The following is an 18734-nucleotide window of genomic DNA, read 5'->3' on the forward strand; positions in this document are numbered from 1 at the left end:
TGGCCTCCTAATAATCCCACTCTCTCTCCAATCATCATTCATGAAGAAACATTAATCAAAACTTAGAAAATGTATTGCAAATATATGCCCTAATGCAGGGGCTTTCAATCTGGGGTCTAGAGAATGAGAATCCCAGGATTCTCTGTGTCAAAATAAACAAATTACATTTAAATTGATTTAAATAAATAAATGATTCAAATGAATAAAATAAAATAAAAACAACAGAAATGTTGATTTAAATAACTAAACAATAAAAACGTCGACTGAAATAACTAAATACATTTTAAAATGTTTAAAAGAAAAATGAATACATAAAATATAACAGTAGGCTACAGTAGCCTACTATAGTGAACAGAAAACTACTAATGTTTGTTATTATTATGATTGAAAGTTTTGATATGTTGTTATATCAGAAGCACAGGCTGCCAGTGATAGAAACCGTCAAAGATGGAGATGAGAGAGTTAACGGGACTTTGAGGAAACGGGGCGGGTTCATTCACTCGTGTTGGGTTTCACAGACACACACATACACTCAGCACACATGACTCTCAAATGGCCGCTGCTTCATACGGGGTTCTGTCTCAACTCCTACTAAAAGACACCTGAAGGTCCTCAATGACACGTTTATTGCTCTTTTGTTGAGCAGACGGGGAAGTTTACCGCAGCATCAAACTGTGCGGCAGGAGTTGAGGCGGTGAGCCGCGGCGGGGGCGGAGTCAACAGGTCCAGGTATTTATTCAAGCTCTTCTTTACTCTCTCACCTTTACTAAAGAACTGCTGAGGATAATACATCATGCTAGAGATGTTTTCTTTATGGACCAAATAGGCACCATGACAATGCGAGATAAGTTTTGCACAAACAGTCCCATAGTGCTGAATAATATGGCCAGCGTCTCAAAGCACTAGCCTACACCTTGACATAAATTTTGGGTATTTGCCTCAAACAATTGTGGTCTTGGTATGCAGCTCTGTTTTCACTGTCATTGTAAAAATGTTGATAGTTGTTGTACTGTCTAGTTTTGAAGTGAACAAGTGTGGACTACATTCAAAAGTTGCTCATCATTTCACTGTTGCGCTGAAACAGACGCTTTTGACAGACAGGCTGTAGCGCAAATGTGAACATATGCTCATTTTAGCGAAACTTATATTTCCGATTCTACTGTATCTTCCATTTCTTATTTCCTTTTAGATTTGTAATTGCTGTAGTTTGGTAAATGATACTAACAAAAGTGGTTGTATTTCCATTGTCATGGAACTGAATGATTGATTGACTGATTTCCATAGGCTAGTCTATAATATGAAACCTACAGTAGCCTACGTAGTCAACTTTAAAAAATACACGTGCATGGCCCGACGTAGCCTACAATAAACCGTAATACTATGGTACTTTGTATAAAATTGAATTAATACAGGATCTATATGTCATTTATTTATTTATTTGGTTGGTTACTGTGGTAACTAAACTAACTAGATTCCACGTTTTTTAAAGAGCAATGACCATTATGCAATGGCGCCACCAGGGGGTGGCCAGGGGTGGCCGTGGCCACCCCTGGCCGACTCCTGGCCACCCCACTGGCCACCCCGCTGGCCAGTATAAATTTTAGTAGCATCAGTTATGCATTTCATCCCTAATGCACAGCCAGGCAGGCAAGCCGCTCTAGACCTTCGATCGCACACAGTAGCCAGTACTCCCCCGCCCCTCCGTCCATGCCGCTGTTGCGCGCTCAGACAGCAACAGCTCAGCGCGTGCCCGTCGGTCAACAATTTCAAAAGAAGTTAAGAAAGAAGACGAAGAAGACTACCGCGTCAGTTTGGGTGACAAAGTCATCTGAAGTTATTCCATAGCTTAATGTGAGGGACAGAAGTCTATTTACATCATTCAAGTTTTTACGGAAACTCGTTTTCCCTCCTCTGTGGCTGTCAATCATTCTCCATTCAGTATTCAAACAGCGCGCGCGCCTCTTCCGGTTGGATGCACGGTAAAACTCTCTCCAATATGATATATTCACATTATAATGCATTATCTGTAGATAAAAGGCTGTGGCTTTGCATAAAATGACTTTATTTTGTTGGAGTTTGTTGCTGTTTTTAAACGACTCACTACCGTGTGCTTGTTAGATCACACACATCACAAGGACTATGAATCGGAATCAGACGCACAATAACTGGAATTTAAAACAAATGATCAATAAACTGTTGGACAGATAGACACTTGGATTTGTGCGCTCGACATTTCTTCGCTTTGTGCCGTGAACTTTTAAAAGCGCACTTGTTCAGTGCAGCGCTGCACACTGTGACTCCATGTTGCTTTGAGCACATCATTCTGCACCCGCGATGCGCATACGCGCTTTGTGCGCTCTGTTTTGAAGCGTTTCATATTATCATGGTTTTGCGCACTGAAAGATTATCAAAAGCCTATATTTTTTTATACCTAGCCTGCTCAATACATTTAAAATAAGCATAATTTAATTGTATATTATTTCTTTGTAGTGTAGGCTATATAAATATATACACTTCTGAATTCTTGACATTAATAAATATAATATATTTGTATCTGCCAGTATCTGCTTTTCCCCAGTAACTGTTTTGTTTGCAATAAATGTACACCTTATGCCAAATATAATTGCAAAATACAACAGGATTGTTGTGCAACTCAAAATGTTAACTGTACTGTTATTAGTCTATGCACATTATATCATTAGTAACATTAAATATAACACAATAAACCATCATATAGTATATCAGTAGGAGTTTCCTTAAGTCTTTCTGAAAGTTTACTACAGGCCGGTTTACTACAACAGTAGAAAAAAATTCTGAAATTATGGTTTATAGTTTTGGTGTGCCACCCCAAGATTTTAAGTGGCCCCATCTGGCCACCCCTATGAAAAATTTCTGGAGGCGCCACTGCCATTATGCCCTTCAGTATTCAAGGTGGTCATTTTGTATGAATTTATAAAAAAAATATTCATAAGGAAACATGCAACTTTTATGGAAAAAAGTAAGCATGAAGCTATCTCCACTCCTAAACTAACCATAAGTGGAAAACAATCTAGATTGTAAATTCCCCAAAAATAATAGTTACTAATTGCCACGAGAGAGTGTTGAGTTTTTTTGTTAATGGATTCTTAAATGTACATTTGGTCCTCCCAAACATTTGGTTACATCCTTGATGAAGATTAACATGGCAATTGGCAAATTCTTAGTGAAGAACTACAACCCCATAATCCAAAGGATCAGGCAGAGAAATAGATGTTACCATGGAAGCATGAATTATGATATATATCGAAATATATCCAGTACCAAAGGCTGCTGAGAAAGTAACAGCTTATATCATAACCATAAGTTATCAAATGATAGGAAAAACTCAGCAAGTCTGGCAAGCTGAAGGTAGGAATTTGTCTTCATGAATATAGATGGATAGACTGGAAATTGCTTATTGTTGCAATGGATATAATTATATGGACAAATATATTTTTGTTAGGGCTGCACAATATATCAAAATTATCGAAATATCGCAAATGTACAGTATATATCACGATATGCATATCACAACAGCTTGCAATAATGTTGGTCAATGACCAATATTATCGCAAGCTGTTGTGATATGCATACATATATAACAATGACCCTAACAATGGTCATGCACAAAAGACAAAGACAAAATCACTCACTGCTCTTGGCTGAATAACTTTTGTAGCTTTAATAAGAATCAGTATTTAATTCATACAGTGAAAACTAAGCAGTGTTTTATTTTTACATTTGATTATTCATTTTCTGTTGTTAAATAAACCTAATGTAGGCCTACCTGTAACCCTAAACCCAGTGGTTTACACTGATGTTAAAATAACACTTCTTATGCTACAGTAAAACACTGATGTTCACTTTCAGAAGTTGTAGGGATGTTTTCTGGTCAAAAAAAGAATGTGAGACACGTATGTAGGTTATATAATTTTAAATATATTTTAAAGATAATTTAAGTTTATTTTCCACACATTAAGCATTATCGTATCGCATATCGAATATCGCATTATTTAATTAGTTATTATCGCTTATGCCATTTTTCTTCAATATCGTGCAGCCCTAATTTTTGTACTGTTAAGGTTTTTATTTTATATACAGTATTTGTCCCATTAAGTCACAGCAGGTGAATACTGAATACTGTGAAACACAATGAAATTAAGCCATTATTCAGTAGAATTTTTTGGGGGGTATACAACTTGTTTGTCATGTTACCTTGTAGGTAATTAAATCAAGGGCATAGTACAATACACTCTTCTCACGCTGCCCTGTTCATTACTGTCAAGTGGTGTTTGAGTTCAGACCTATCATATTTACACTTTAAACATCCCCTCGTGTCAGATAACTCTTGTATGTGCTGGTTGTTTTGGCCATGATTTCAATGTCAAACAGCTGTTACGTATTGTGTGTTGATATATAATACTAATGCAAACAATGTCCAATACAACAAACAGGTAATAGCGGCTATATATATTTCACTGTTTGTGTTCCGTTGTTTGACGTTCCAACATGAATGACGCACATTCAGCTCTTTCTTCGTCTCCTGATGAGCACTTGTTCTTCGTCCACTTCTCTAACCAATGAGTAAGACCTGTGTCAGCATGGGATGGAAAAAGCATTCTGGCATTAAGAACATGATAGTGACTCAACATCTCCTTGCAATTGACATTTAATTAGTATTTCAATTGCTCTGTTTTTCATTTCAGTTGTTTTTGCATGGTTTATGGACCAGATTGTTTTGCAAATGGAATCATACATGCATCTGGTATGGTTGACCGTAACATGAGAGAGCTTCTACTATTGTAGAGTATAGAGTATAATTGCTTCATTTTGGACCCGATAAACCTCTTTATAGCTTTTAGAATGGACTTATTATATCACATAGCCATATTTTTCAAAGGAGCTTTTCTTTGCTCTTTGACTTCGTTGATTGATACATTATATTTCATTATGCTGAGTATGTATGTGGAGAGCTTTGTTTACTGTAAAAAAATCTAGCTAGCTACTTGAATAATAACATCTGTTTTAATGACACTCATACAGTGACACAATAAGTTCTACGTTCTAATAAATGCTGTTCTTTTGAACTTTCTATTCATCAAAGGATCCAGAAAAAGAGTCTGGCATGGTTTCCTCAAAATATGATGCAACACAACTGTTTTCAACATTGATAATAATAAGAAATGTTTTTTTGAGCAGCAAATCAGCATATTAGAATGATTTATGAAGGATCATGTGACACTGAAGACTGGAGTAATGATGCTGAAAATTCACTTTGCATCACAGGAATAAATTACATTTTAAAATATACTTAAATAGAAAACAGTTATATTAAATTGTAATAATATTTCACAATATATATATTTGTGTGTATTTTTGATCACATAAATGCAGTCTTGGTGAGCATGAAAGACTTCTTTCAAATATGTCGAAAATCTTCATACAATAACAGCCTGATAACAGACGGAACTGACAGAACAGAACATACAGACCTGTAATAATTATCATTCTGATAGTCAAGTCAAATATATATATAGTGCTTTTCACAATTCACATTGTTTTAAAGCAGGTTTAAAGAAAATCAAGTTTTTAAAGTTTATAATATTTGAATATCTTCAGACTTTATAGTTGTATTTAGCAGATTAGAACATTACATTTTGCAACAATAACATGCTTCTATATCCAACATTATACAAAGAGCTGTGTGATAATATATTTACATTTTATGGCAATAAACTGTTTACACAATGATAATACAATTTTGTGTAGCACTTTATGTTAGTCATGTTCCCTATTTACTTACTATGTACTTATTATTGTAATGGCAATAACTGGGTAACTGGGTACTAACCCTGAATCTTCCCCTAAAATTGATCTTCACGTAGTTACCTTATATTACCCAGTACTTTCTTAGGTAAGTACACTGTAAGTACACGTAAGCGCTATTGTCAAATGAAGTGCAACCCAATTTTACAATAAACTTGTTGATTCAACAGTGATCCAGAGTAAAGTTTGGCAAGTAAATGGCTATATTCAGAATAGCATAGTACCTGTGTAGAAACTTTGCAGTGTATTGTGCTGTATGTATACTGTGCACAGTAAGCAAAATTTCTGTATGCATGGAATGCATGTTCTACTAATAGAACATCCTTCTATTTGCCAAAACAAGAGAGCATACTAAGGAATAGTGTATCTTACAATGCAGTGTGCTTGACAAACATGCAAACGATGCGGGATGCACACATTTTTGCAAAATGGGCGTTCAAATTGTGTGGTAAAAGCTGGAAATGCTATAGTGATTTTACTGCTTGAAGCCATGATGCTGCATCCTGTGCCTCTAGAGAGCATGAGAGTGTGGGAAAAGACGGAGAGATGGAGGGAAGGCAGGAATAGGAGCAGGGTCTGGGAAGTTAAATCCGTGTGGTGCCAGGAGCGGAGGATGGAAATGCCAAGGTTCTTTACCTTCAACACACACACAATGATATGGTTAAGTCTTGACTCCACTTATTTTAATGCAGCATCGTTTTATCTTTCTACTTCCTTTGATGGTATTAGATAATCTCTATGTGTCAGACGAGACGAATCCCTGTGCTCATGAGAGAGAGAGTTAGAGAGAGGTAAAGAATAGATAGATGTTGAGAAAGAGATAGAGAACAGTAAGATCAGTGAGGTAGGAGAACACTTCCACTATAAAATACTGCATTGTTTTTCTACCCAAACCAGGATTATTAGTTAATTAAAACTATAATATATATACACTGTATATTGGTTGTGCTTCGGCTCTGCGTGACTGTGATGACTTTGTGAAAGAAACAAACATATTGTGATTGTGTTTTGGTTATGTTTCCTTCACAAAGTATTAATTTGCAAAGAAAATTGCCAATGTCGATTCTCGTTTTATTACGAGCTCTGTTGTGTTCTCTTTTTTCAGTTTTTTAAATGGGTGATTCCCCCGAGGTTCAAGATTTAGCGGCTCCATGTCAACCTTTATAATTTCCCACAAAACAATCCCGAAAGGTCTAAAATATTAGGATTAATGATGTATTGATTCATTATTTATATAAAAAGTCACATAGTGTGTACCTGCTCTAGATAGGTGTCTTTGGCTGTTATCCTGCCCTGCTTTTTTAGCATCATGTGTGCTGCTTGAAGTCGTTCTGTTGCTCTCAATCTAGCTGAGACAGCATCCTAAACTAAATCAAACCTCATAAGTAACTGATTTTAAATGCAGCAGATTAAAATAGAGCTAATAAGCATAAAAAAACAAAAACATTAAAATACACAGATTTAACTCTTTTTTAATAATTACTTTTGAGTATTAAATTAAATATATTTATAACTGCCATTTATCTCTTCTCCATCATCTTGAATATTTTTTTCCACTGAACTCTTTGCAGTGCATTCTGGGATTGCAATATACATCCAGTGCTGCCCTGAGCTGTCTTAGAAGGCATACATAATGTTGTTGCCCATATTTTGCATCGAGAGCACAGCTATGATGTCTTAAAGTGCTTGGAAGCTTGGTACGTTTTGAAACAGAGCTTATGTATGTGCACAAGATAATCATATGGATTTATAATCATAGGTGTTTCCCACAGATATTCATTGGACCTAAAGGAAGAAGTGACTCTGGAAAACAGTCAAAACTTATATAATAGGGTGGAGTAGAAAGCGCATGGAAATGGGGAGAAGCAAAGGGAAAGTAATAGTTTTTGACTTTCAGATACAGCTCTGAATATGTGGACTATGTCACTGGGTTAGTTACTTAATCATGCACAAAGAATGTGCTTTGTGGAACATATATGCCCGGTTTCACAGACGAGGCTTACCGTAAATCTAGTCCAAGACTAAAATGCATGTTTGAGCTGTCTTAACTGAAAGCAACTTGAACTTGCACTGACATAACTTAAAATTTGTCAGTGCCATTGTTTTTTTTTTTGTTTTTTTTAAGATGCACACAGTAATGTTTTTCTAAGGCACATTTTAAAAAGTTACTTAAATGCCCTAATTTAACTAAGGCCTAATTTCTGGCTTTATCTCTGCCTGTGAAACCAGGCCATAGACTGTGACCCTGCCCGAAATCATGCACTTGATAGGGTGTTATGTGCATAAGCCTATGCAACATGATCTAATTAGTTTTCATAAGTATCCAAGTGTGGTTCTAGTGCACGTACATTTTTTCATTTTTGGTTGAACACTGATAAGCACAATTTAAACTTATTGACTTAACTTAAAACATACTTTTTACAACTTTAGAAGCTTGGATGTTTTGGAATCCTTCAAGATTAATTTGCATTTAGGTCAGATTCTTTTATCCAAAGTGACTTACATTGTATTCAACTGCAGAGGTTTTCAAATAGAAATTATATCAGTTCAAGCATTTCTTGGTAATCAAACCCATGTCTTTGGTGTCGCTAATGTTATTCTCTACTTTGAAAAAATTCAAATTGTATTTTTAAATTGTCTAAAATTAGTGGTTCAGTGGCACTTTCGCCTCACAGCAAGATGGTCCCCGGTTCCAGGGCCATAACCACCATAGACATTGGCTACATGTCCCCCCAAATAATAAAAACATTTAAAATAATGATTAACACTAGACAAACATGAATTCCTGCATGATGCTTCAGTTACACACTCATGAGTGTGAGTAAGATGTAAGTCGCTAAACATCTAATATTTTCTAACTGTTTTACAATATAAGTATTTTAACGATTGATAGTAATGTCCAGATGCAGTATTTGACTTTTTTGTCAAATTTTGAATTGAAAATATAGCCTATAACTTACATGATTCATGTAATTCATAACTGAATAACCTGAATTCTATCATGACAAATCTCTGGGCCAGATGTACGTACATTTGCGAACATAGCGGTAATAGCGCCATGGCCAAGACACAGAAAGCGCTTGATGTGAAACCGCAGTGTGCGTGTTATGTACCAAACCTGCAGTTCATCAGGTAATCAGCGCCTGTCCCCACCCACTATACCGTAAATTGTATTTAAACGCGCAATTGAATGGGCCTCCTCCTCTCTTTCCATCATGGATCAGCCACCAAGTCAGGCAAAACAGCGAAAACAAAAATTTTGCGATAACGAGGTTGATCTGCTTGTTCATGAGGTAACAGCAAATTTAAACATCATACAAGGCCGGAATTCCACACCCACACAAAAGAATGCCATCTGGACTGAAATCACAAAAAGAATCAATGCAATATCCTCGACCCGCAGACAGGTGGAAGAGGTAAAAAAGAGGTGACAGGACCTCAAACGCCGTACCAAAGAAAAAGTTGCATTTAACAGGGCACAGGCCAGGAAACCCATTTCCTAAGTTACACCTGCTTTTAAGAGGCGGAGAATTTTCAGGGCAAAAAATAGGCGCGCTTTCACCGGCTTTTTCTGTACATAACTGTACATCTCTTTATGTGACACTCCCACTTTCCCCTTGACCATCCCATGAATGCATATGCATGACACGAAAAGCGCATTTTGCCATTTTCAGTTCCCGCGACAGGCGCTTTCATCTCGGTGTGTCCCGTTCGTACATACCTCGCCATGGTTTTATGCGCACTTTGCGAAACAAATACGCCTGAAGTGGGCGCAAAAGCATTAGTACATCTGGCCCTCTGTGTGTTTGGCATGGTAATGGGTATGGCAATGTTGATATGTTTGGTCTTGGTGGAATAGATCATACACTGCTGCTGCTGTAGGTTACTGAGCAAGTACGGGATTTGCTACTGCCAATACATACACGATGCGCAGCTGTGAGCAAGTAAGACATTCTGCTGCTGTACAATATAGCATACATGAATTACTTGTAGCAGATCTATACAGGTGGAGCTGGGGAAGGAGGAGGGCTTCTGAAGCGTGCTGCACTGCTAAGACAAATGCTACCCAAGTATTTGAAGGTTGAGCGTGTGAGCTCATTGGCGACTGCTACAATAGGAACCAATCACCTGTGCCCTATAGATAACGATGTGATTACAAGCAGCTTGAGTTATATGACCTATTAGCCTGCGCCATCTAGAGTTTCATGACAGAACTTTGTATTTGTCTTCAACATATTAGGCATAAGATTTGGAGTGAATGTAAGCATGCAATGCAGTGAAGAATGTGTGCATTGTTTTACATAAAAATGTTTTACTTTACAATAACATACTTAGTTCTTTTATTTTCCTTATTCTCTTAAACCCCTTTAAATCTCTTTATTATTTAATTTCTTTAAATAAATAAAGCCCATACATCACTACTAATCATATTTTGTTGGTTCCATCACAGTACAGTATTACATCAAAATACACTGAAATTATCACCAATATTGGTGAAAAAACTATACAATAAAACACTCAAACACTACAACATCATACACTGTAATTAACTAGCAGACCGTAAACTGCAGACAAGCTCTCAGGTTACATTACGATGTAATTACATGTCACACAGCTCTGGGCGCTCTACTATAAAAAGAAAGCCAAGCCTGTCCTTTCCCTAATTGAACCTGATAACATTTTCAGAGAAAAGAGACCTTATTGTGATCACCAGAATTCCCCTCTCCCTCCCCTTGCCACCAGTATCGGTTTCTCCAGCACTATCTCAGGAGCTTAGACCCTCACCAGATACACATGGAGCTGAGAGTGCCAAGGAAAACCCAGGCCCTAAAACCCATCTACCCTGCTGTGCCTTAGAGACTCTCTCTCTCTCTCTCTCTCTCTCTCTCTCTCTCTCTCTCTCTCTCTCTCTCTCTCTCTCTCTCTCTCTCTCTGTCTAATATTATCCCATCAGCCTGTAAGAGCTTGCCCTGACAATCTCAGCAGGCCTGTCAGCTCTATAATCTGGTTATAAGTAATGATTGGTGGTGTATTTATGTTCCCCAGGCAGTTGTTTGTGGTTGATGGTGGGTAGGAGCAAATAGTCTCACATTCCCAGAGTTTTGACTACCGTCATAAAGTCTGGTCCACTTTACAGCTTATTTTAGTCAAAAACGTATTTTAGTTCTGCTTTTGGCTGTTTAGTTAACTTGTTGCTCGATGATCTGACCCTAGTAACGCAATTTAATCCGGAACGCAATCTATACTGAACGCGATTTCAACCAAGAAGGAGAACGCAATTTCAAACACAAGCCCCCCTGAGATTTATAAAATCCCCTAATCCCCTAAAATACCATTTGTCTTAGGACGTTATAAAATATACTGCGCCGGAATAGACTTTACAGGCGAAAACACTTTTCAGACTGGATGGGGGTAGCCAGCTTTATATCTGAGGAAATCACGGGATCCGGCCAAATGATTGGATACAGAATGATGCACTTAAAATGTATCCAGAAAGGATTTACGGTGAAGAGGGAAACAGTGCGGTTACAGTTAAGTGTTCTCGACCCAGATGGCGTTGCCTATCGACGAGCACGAAGACTCCGCAGGAGGAGGTACCACAATCTTGGTCCAAACTTTATGTGGCACATTGACTCGTACGATAAGCTTAAACTGTACTGCCTCTGCATTAATGGATGTGTTGATGGATTCTCACGTAATGTGATGTGGTTGAAAGTGTATTTCACCAATAATGAACTGAAAGTCATTGCAACATATTTTATTGAGACAGTAAAGAATAGAGATGGTTGTCCTAGAAGAATCCATGCCGATCGTGGGACTGAAAACGTTGCTATGGAGCAGATGCAGATCTTTCTTCGACGAGATGCTACTGATGACTTTGCTTTTCACCGGAGTTTCTTATACAGTTCAAGCAATCCTAATCAAAGAATCGAAAAAGCTTTTGGAGCATACTTCGGAAAGAGAATATTCAGTTTTGGATGAACTTTTTCAGGCTTTAAAAGAAGAAGACTATTTCAATGGGGACTTCCTTGACAAATCAATCGTGCAGATTTGCTTTACAACACTTGTACAGGTAAGAAATCTATCTATCTATCTATCTATCTATCTATCTATCTATCTATCTATCTATCTATCTATCTATCTATCTATCTATCTATCTATCTATCTATCTATCTATCTGTCTGTCTGTCTGTCTGTCTGTCTATCTATCCACATATATATATATATATATATATATATATATATATATATATATATATATATATATAAATAAAAGCTGTAATTTTTAATGAGATTTTAATGGAGGATTGTATGTGCCTTTGTCATTTAAGGATGAACTTGACAGATTTGTGCAGATGTGGAACGCACACAGAATCCGAGCGCAACGGAACATAACGGCACCTCATGGTCGTTCATCCATAATGTATATGGCTCCTCATCTTTATGGATCAGACAACTATCTTTTCCAGTGCAATTCTTTGGATGTTCAGAACTGCCAGGAGTAGTGTCACTTGTTGACGTACCCATGTGATGAGACAGTGTTTGAACTTTGTTGCCTGTTAATGGATGAGCTTCATCTTCTTCCTCCAGAGGATGCTGAGGAAGGCAGAAACCTCTACATTATACTTAGACAGGAGATACGAAATTTTATGTAATACACACAACACACACACACACACACACGCATATATATATATATATATACACACACACACACACACACACACACACACACACACACACACACACACACACACACACACACACACACACACACACACACACACACATACACACACACACACACACACACACACACACTGTGAGACACACAGCTCAGATCAGACTGTACAAAAAAAAAAACTGTTATGCTAATATATTGTATTATTTTTGAGCTGTAAGTGTAATAAACTTTTTTATATATATAAAACACAGTTGTGATATATGCTTGAACAAACAGGAAATTACAGTACTACACCAGTAACCAACAGTTATCAAAATAATCTAGTAGTGTGCACTAGTAGAGGCAATACATGCAAAATACTTAATATACATGCCCAATTCAGATTTAAAGGTTGTATCAGCGATTTCAGGCCCAAAAAAGGCCCAAACATAAATTATCACATTCATCTAATCTTTCCTAACGATCCGCTAGCTGCCCGCCCCATAAGCAGGCCGTCAAAAAAACGCGTCTCTGTAGGCAGCCTAGGCTCTGAGATCTGCACACAAAAACAATTGGTTTCACCAACCACTCAAAACCAAAATAAATAGTGTTCCAACCAATCACCGACAGGGTTGTGAGTGTTGTGAGGTTTTGCGCTGGTGCACGGCTGCACGTGTTGGTTGTTGGTTCCTGACTGCACGCGTTGCACTGGTTGTCGGTGATTGGTTGGAACACTATTTATTTTGGTTTTGAGTGGTTGGTGAAACCAATTGTTTTTGTGTGCAGATCTCAGAGCCTAGGCTGCCTACAGAGACGCGTTTTTTTAACGGATCGTTAGGAAAGATTAGATGAATGTGATCATTTATGTTTGGGCCTTTTTTGGGCCTGAAATCACTGATCCAACCTTAACATTTCATAACAATTATTTTTTAACAGTTTATAGACAGTAAGCATATGCAAACCTAAGGAAGCATTTAAAAAAGCTTCCAAGAAATCTTGGTATACCTTTTTGAAATGTTGTTTAACTCTTCTTAGTACTTAAACATTCAATATGAATATGAATCATTATGTGAACATGTAAACAACATGTACGGTGTTAACATGTGCAAAGTCTCAACAGCACAACAGTTTTATGCAGTACATGCTCTAACACTGCTCAACTTGAGTATGAACCTATTTTTCTTCAGAATTCTACATTCAATGTGTACATTAATTTGAATCAAAACTAGGAATGTTAACATAAAGTGTTACGTAACTACAACGTAAACATAAAATGTAAACACAATAGATACAGTGTATTTGCACAGGTACCACATGCAAAGTCTCAAATAGTGTGAAAAGAGTGTTTCAAGTATGAGAATGCTTTTGCTTCAAAATTCTGCATTTATTGACATTAAGGTTGTGAGTGTGGATTGACAGTAATGATGTTCTGAGTTTATAAAATGTCCAACTATACAATGTCCATGACCCAGATGTTACTATCCAGAACACAATTCAATTCAGCACGGAACTGTGGGAAATTGTCATATGAGTCAGAGAGTTCTAGGAGCATCCCACAGGTATGTCCAATCGACCTTTTGGTGAAGTCTGTCTGGACGGTGAACTGTACATGAATAACCTCAGCAACCACCAAATTGGAACCAGTACAGAATCTCAGAAATTTGCAGAGTTTGTCTTCGTCAGTTTCCCTGATGTACCTTTTCAGGAGGTTGGCAACCTCTGCTTGATTTTCTGACATTTGTGCTGGGAACTTCAACAGCCCAGTCACCTTTTTTGGTGTAGGCTTCAGGTCTTTGTATAGCTGTTGGATTTCTTCTTGACTAAGAGAGATCTGGCCTTTTGTGACCTCCCTCCAACTGTCAATAATGAACATTGGTTCCTTATGTGCAATTTCGTCAAAAATTCCTGGTAGAGAGGAAACCATGACCCTCCTCCTGCATTCATAAGTGTTCATGATGTCCAGAAGGTCATCCATGTCAACAGAGGAAAAGTCCTTGAGCGCTTGATTGAGAAAATCTCGTTCCTGGCAGCTCACAAAAAGCTCACAAAACAAGGAATGCTGCCTTTAGGTCTGAATATACAGCCCCAAACATAATTTCCTCAAGAAATGGTGGAGCAAGCTTAATGGGCAGGTATTTGCAATCTTTAAACCCTTTAAGAAGGATTCACCCCACAGCTTTCCATTTGTCAGAGCTGAAGTCATGCCTGAGGAAAGGCACTTTTACAGATGTCCTGACAGTGCAGTGCATGTTCATAGAAATCAGACCAGAAGCAGTATACATCGCGAAGGACCGCCGGACCACTGCCTGCTTCCTCTTAGTTGTTAGGAAGTATATGTCTCACTGTCAAGGACTGGTTGACAATCTTGTGGTCAGAAAATGCCTCTATCATGTCACTGAAGCTATTTGAGTAGTGCATGGTTACATTTCTGTTGGGCAAAGCATTAGGAGCACTCTGTGGTGAGTCAAAAGGCTCATGGATCACTGTGTCACTAAGAGAATCTCCATCAATATGGTGTTGTGGACCAAATGTAATCTCGGGGTCACTGCTGACATTGAGCGCAATGCTTGCAAAATGGTATTGTGAGGAATGTATGCTCGTCTCTTCATCAGAAACCAAGAACACATCAGGAAGGGTGTCTCGAGGCTCATTTACCTCTAGTTGCTCATAGTCGTGAGTATACAAGTCATCACCGTTTGTCGAATCTCAATCGGAGACATCACTACCATGGTCAGGTTCATCACTAGATTCACTAGACTCTTCAGTCAGGTTAATTTTTGGATGAGTTGCTATATAGAAACGCAACATTGGGAGTTTGACAGTATTGTAAATTGTTCTGACTGAGAGATCCTTGGGAAGAAGATTTTGCTTGAAGTCCCAAACTTTGAATTCAAAATCAGACTCTTGACCTTTGGTGGAAACTCCATTGTGAAAGAATAATGCCTTTCCTTCTTTTAGTATGCCAACATATCCTGCCTGAACATTTATCTGTAGTTTTCTAGTCCACCCACCTTGCCTTGCTCTGACCTGTTTTATCCCTTTATTTTCTTTGTGAAGCCATCCAATTTCAATATTTTGTATGCATGATTTTGTTTAGCTGCTTGCTTTTTTGTTTGAGGTTTGTGACACCTCCTCATCCTTATTTCCCTCCCTTCTAAGCTTCATTTTCTCTCTTAATTTATCTAAGAGACCTTGCTTTCGCTTCACAGATGGTGTCTGATGTCTGCAAAGATCTATCAGGGCAATCCTGTCACCATATGAGGGAAGGTGCTTTGCAAGTTCTGCATCTTCCATAAGCAGGATGACTTCTCTGTCAATCTGTGAAAGCAAAGGGACAAGCATGTTAGCTTTGGACACAATAAAATCTCTACTGCTTCATAACAAGGACATGTAATTAAAGAAGAGAACCAAATGTAAAATCTGGTCACTCACATTAGATACAGTAATAGGCATGTTTAAAATGGATATTACACAAATTCAGAATGTTATGTTATTATTTACTTGACAGGAACTGGTCTTTTAACATAATGATAAAAATAAAATTCATTTTAATAAACATTTGTGTTCTTCTTATTTTTTTATATTAAAGGGTTAACTTAGTTCACCCAAAAATGAAAGTAGTTTTTAATGAAATCTGAGAGCTTTTTGTCCCTCCATTGACAGCTATGCAACTACCACTTTTAAGCCCCAGAATGGTAGTAAAGACATCATTAAAGTAATCCATGTGACCCCAGTGGTTTAAACTTTACGTTTTATGAAGCAATGTGAGTGCCTTGTGTGCACATAAAATCACAAACATAATTTACCACTTAAATATTAATGTTCAATGCGTGTTCATCCAACAACATTTGCTCTAACGTCAACACAACACGCATGCGTCATTAATCATTTATCTTAATAATCTCTTTATTTTGTAAATATGTAAAACAAAGCACTCTCGTTACTTCAGAAAATTGAGATTAATGATGTCTTTATTACCTTTCTGGGTCTTTACAGATGCGAAGATAAACGAAAGTGGGTTTGGAACAACATGAGGGTGAGTAATTAATAACAGAATTTAAATTTTTAAACTAACCCGTTAACCTTTCTATTAGCTAGTTAGAGCATATTCTGTGTGCCTAGTGATTTATACAAACATCCAAAACACCATACCTGTTCATTGCTGTTCCATAACTGTAATTGCTTCCTCAGAAATGCCTTGATTTCTCAGGAAATTGAAAACATCTATATTTTCCTCCATCATGGGTCGGCAAAAGAGAGTACAAAATAGTTGTTTTCAAATAGGATAGATTAAAAATAATTCATAAGGCTAGTGTGGAAAATAGAGGGGAAATAGAGAGAAAATAGAGATGTTCAAATTTTTGTTCAAAAAAGCCCCATAAACAGAATTAATGAAATAAAATGACATGTATTTATTCAAAGTTTGGTCTTAGTATGGTCTTTATTGTTACTGCAGTTTTTGTAATTTCTGCAGTCACACCCTGTTTTCTCTTAATCTGAATAATAAATCTGCTAATACATCAAATTCTCTGCTGAACAATAACCAATAATTTGCATTCTATTATTTCTTATTATTATTGTCAAAATTAACATTTTATGATTGGCTTATGTACTGCAAACCCTTGTGCATTAAGTTATCATGAATTTTATACAATTAAAAAAAATTATCACAGAATAATGGTTTCTATACTGTAATAAAGGATATAGCAATTAACACTGCATTATTCATATAAATATGGAAATACCCCAAGATGGTTAAAAACAGACATAAACCATATATTATCACATCATGTGTTCATTGTCCTCATGTTTCATCAGTCAAAAGGTTCCTGCTTTTTATTCAACTTAGCTGGATGATTTTTTTCCATTTAAAGGGGTGGTTGATTATGATTTCACTTTTCTAACTTTAGTTGGTGTGTAATGCTGCTGTTTGAGCATAAACAACATCTGCAAAGTCACGACACACTACTCCAAACCTGTATGGCTTTCCGTTCGCCATATATGATGTGCTCTATACATGTGCAGTGCGCACTGTAGTGTGTTTCATATTACGTCAATGAGGCTGCGTTTGTTATTTTGACTTTAATCTCGTAATGTTTCGACTTTAATCTCAAAATCTTTTGACTTTAATCTCAAAATATTTCGATTTTAATCTTGAAATGCTAGAATTTATTTTATTAATTTTTTTACAAATTATTAGTATTTTTTTATTTATTTTTTACGTTGTGGTTCAGGGCTTCCGTACTTTGAAACAGTAAAAAAGGGATTTTTTTTATTTATTAATATTCTTCTGTCAGTGCATAGTAGTAATGTTTATTTTAATGGCACATACATACTGTAGATTCTTCAGTTTAATATTTTTTAATCTATGTGATTTGAGTTTTAATCTGCAGATGGTTATAGGAGGAGTGATAATGTTGCATAATAAGTGACTACAATGAAATGAACATTTGCATTAAGGACATTCTAGTAATCATCTAATGGAAATGTTGCTATTTTCAATAGCAGGTAAGGTCAAGTTTGACGTCCCACATGTTTTGTTCCATATCTGAAAGCTCAGTAAGTGTTTCAGGTCTTAAGATCACCCCACACTCCAAATAATTTCTGTCTGTTTCCCTCTGTTTTCTTTTTCCATTGCACTGCTTTCCTATGTCTTTCTCTCTTCTTTAGCTCCTTTCCTGTCTCGTGCTCTTCGCTCAGCACTCTGGGACATGCTGTTGATATTTCATTTGGAGTGGAGCCATGCAGTACAGCCACTGTAACATTAACTCTTTCCTGCCCTCTCTGGCCTCCCTCAGTCTAACACGTCGCTCAAAACCACCACAACTCTCACAGCTTTTACTATTCCACACCAATTAGGGGTTTTCTTTCCTGTCAATTTGGTGCTAATTTGCCACACACTCTCTATAAAACAGCCTCCAGGATGGTGAAGCTTTTGACTGTTTCCCTTCTCTCTTTTTTTTTGTTACTTTGTTGCTTGGACTGCTGAATTCCACTGCGCTCCACATGCCTAGTTTTGGTCACGGAGGGAGCATGGCTTCATTCTTGTGGTCAGTCGTGTGGCGTTCTGCAATGGGATGGGCAGGCGTACAGTCACATTCAGTAAAAAAAAAACAAAAAAAACACGGGTGCACTTAGGTTTGTTGAACACTGAAGCCTGGACAACTGCTGCCCACTTAAGAGGTCATTTGGATGTGTTGTTACACTGAGGTTCGTTTGGTTGGAC

General features: G+C 37.2%; 1 protein-coding gene across 2 annotated transcripts in view; it reads left to right on the forward strand.

Annotated features, from left to right (window-relative positions):
- Positions 1-519: 519 nt before the first annotated feature.
- Positions 520-18734, forward strand: part of raraa (retinoic acid receptor, alpha a) — a 197207-nt gene continuing 178992 nt past the window's right edge. For both annotated transcript variants that reach the window (XM_082152276.1, XM_082152275.1), the window contains exon 1: positions 520-729. The gene's annotated coding sequence lies outside the window, so the exon portion shown is untranslated. The remainder of the gene's footprint in view (positions 730-18734) is intronic.

Source organism: Leuciscus leuciscus, assembly GCF_965113295.1.
Source record: "Leuciscus leuciscus genome assembly, chromosome: 21".
Classification (NCBI taxonomy): Eukaryota; Metazoa; Chordata; class Actinopteri; order Cypriniformes; family Leuciscidae; genus Leuciscus; species Leuciscus leuciscus.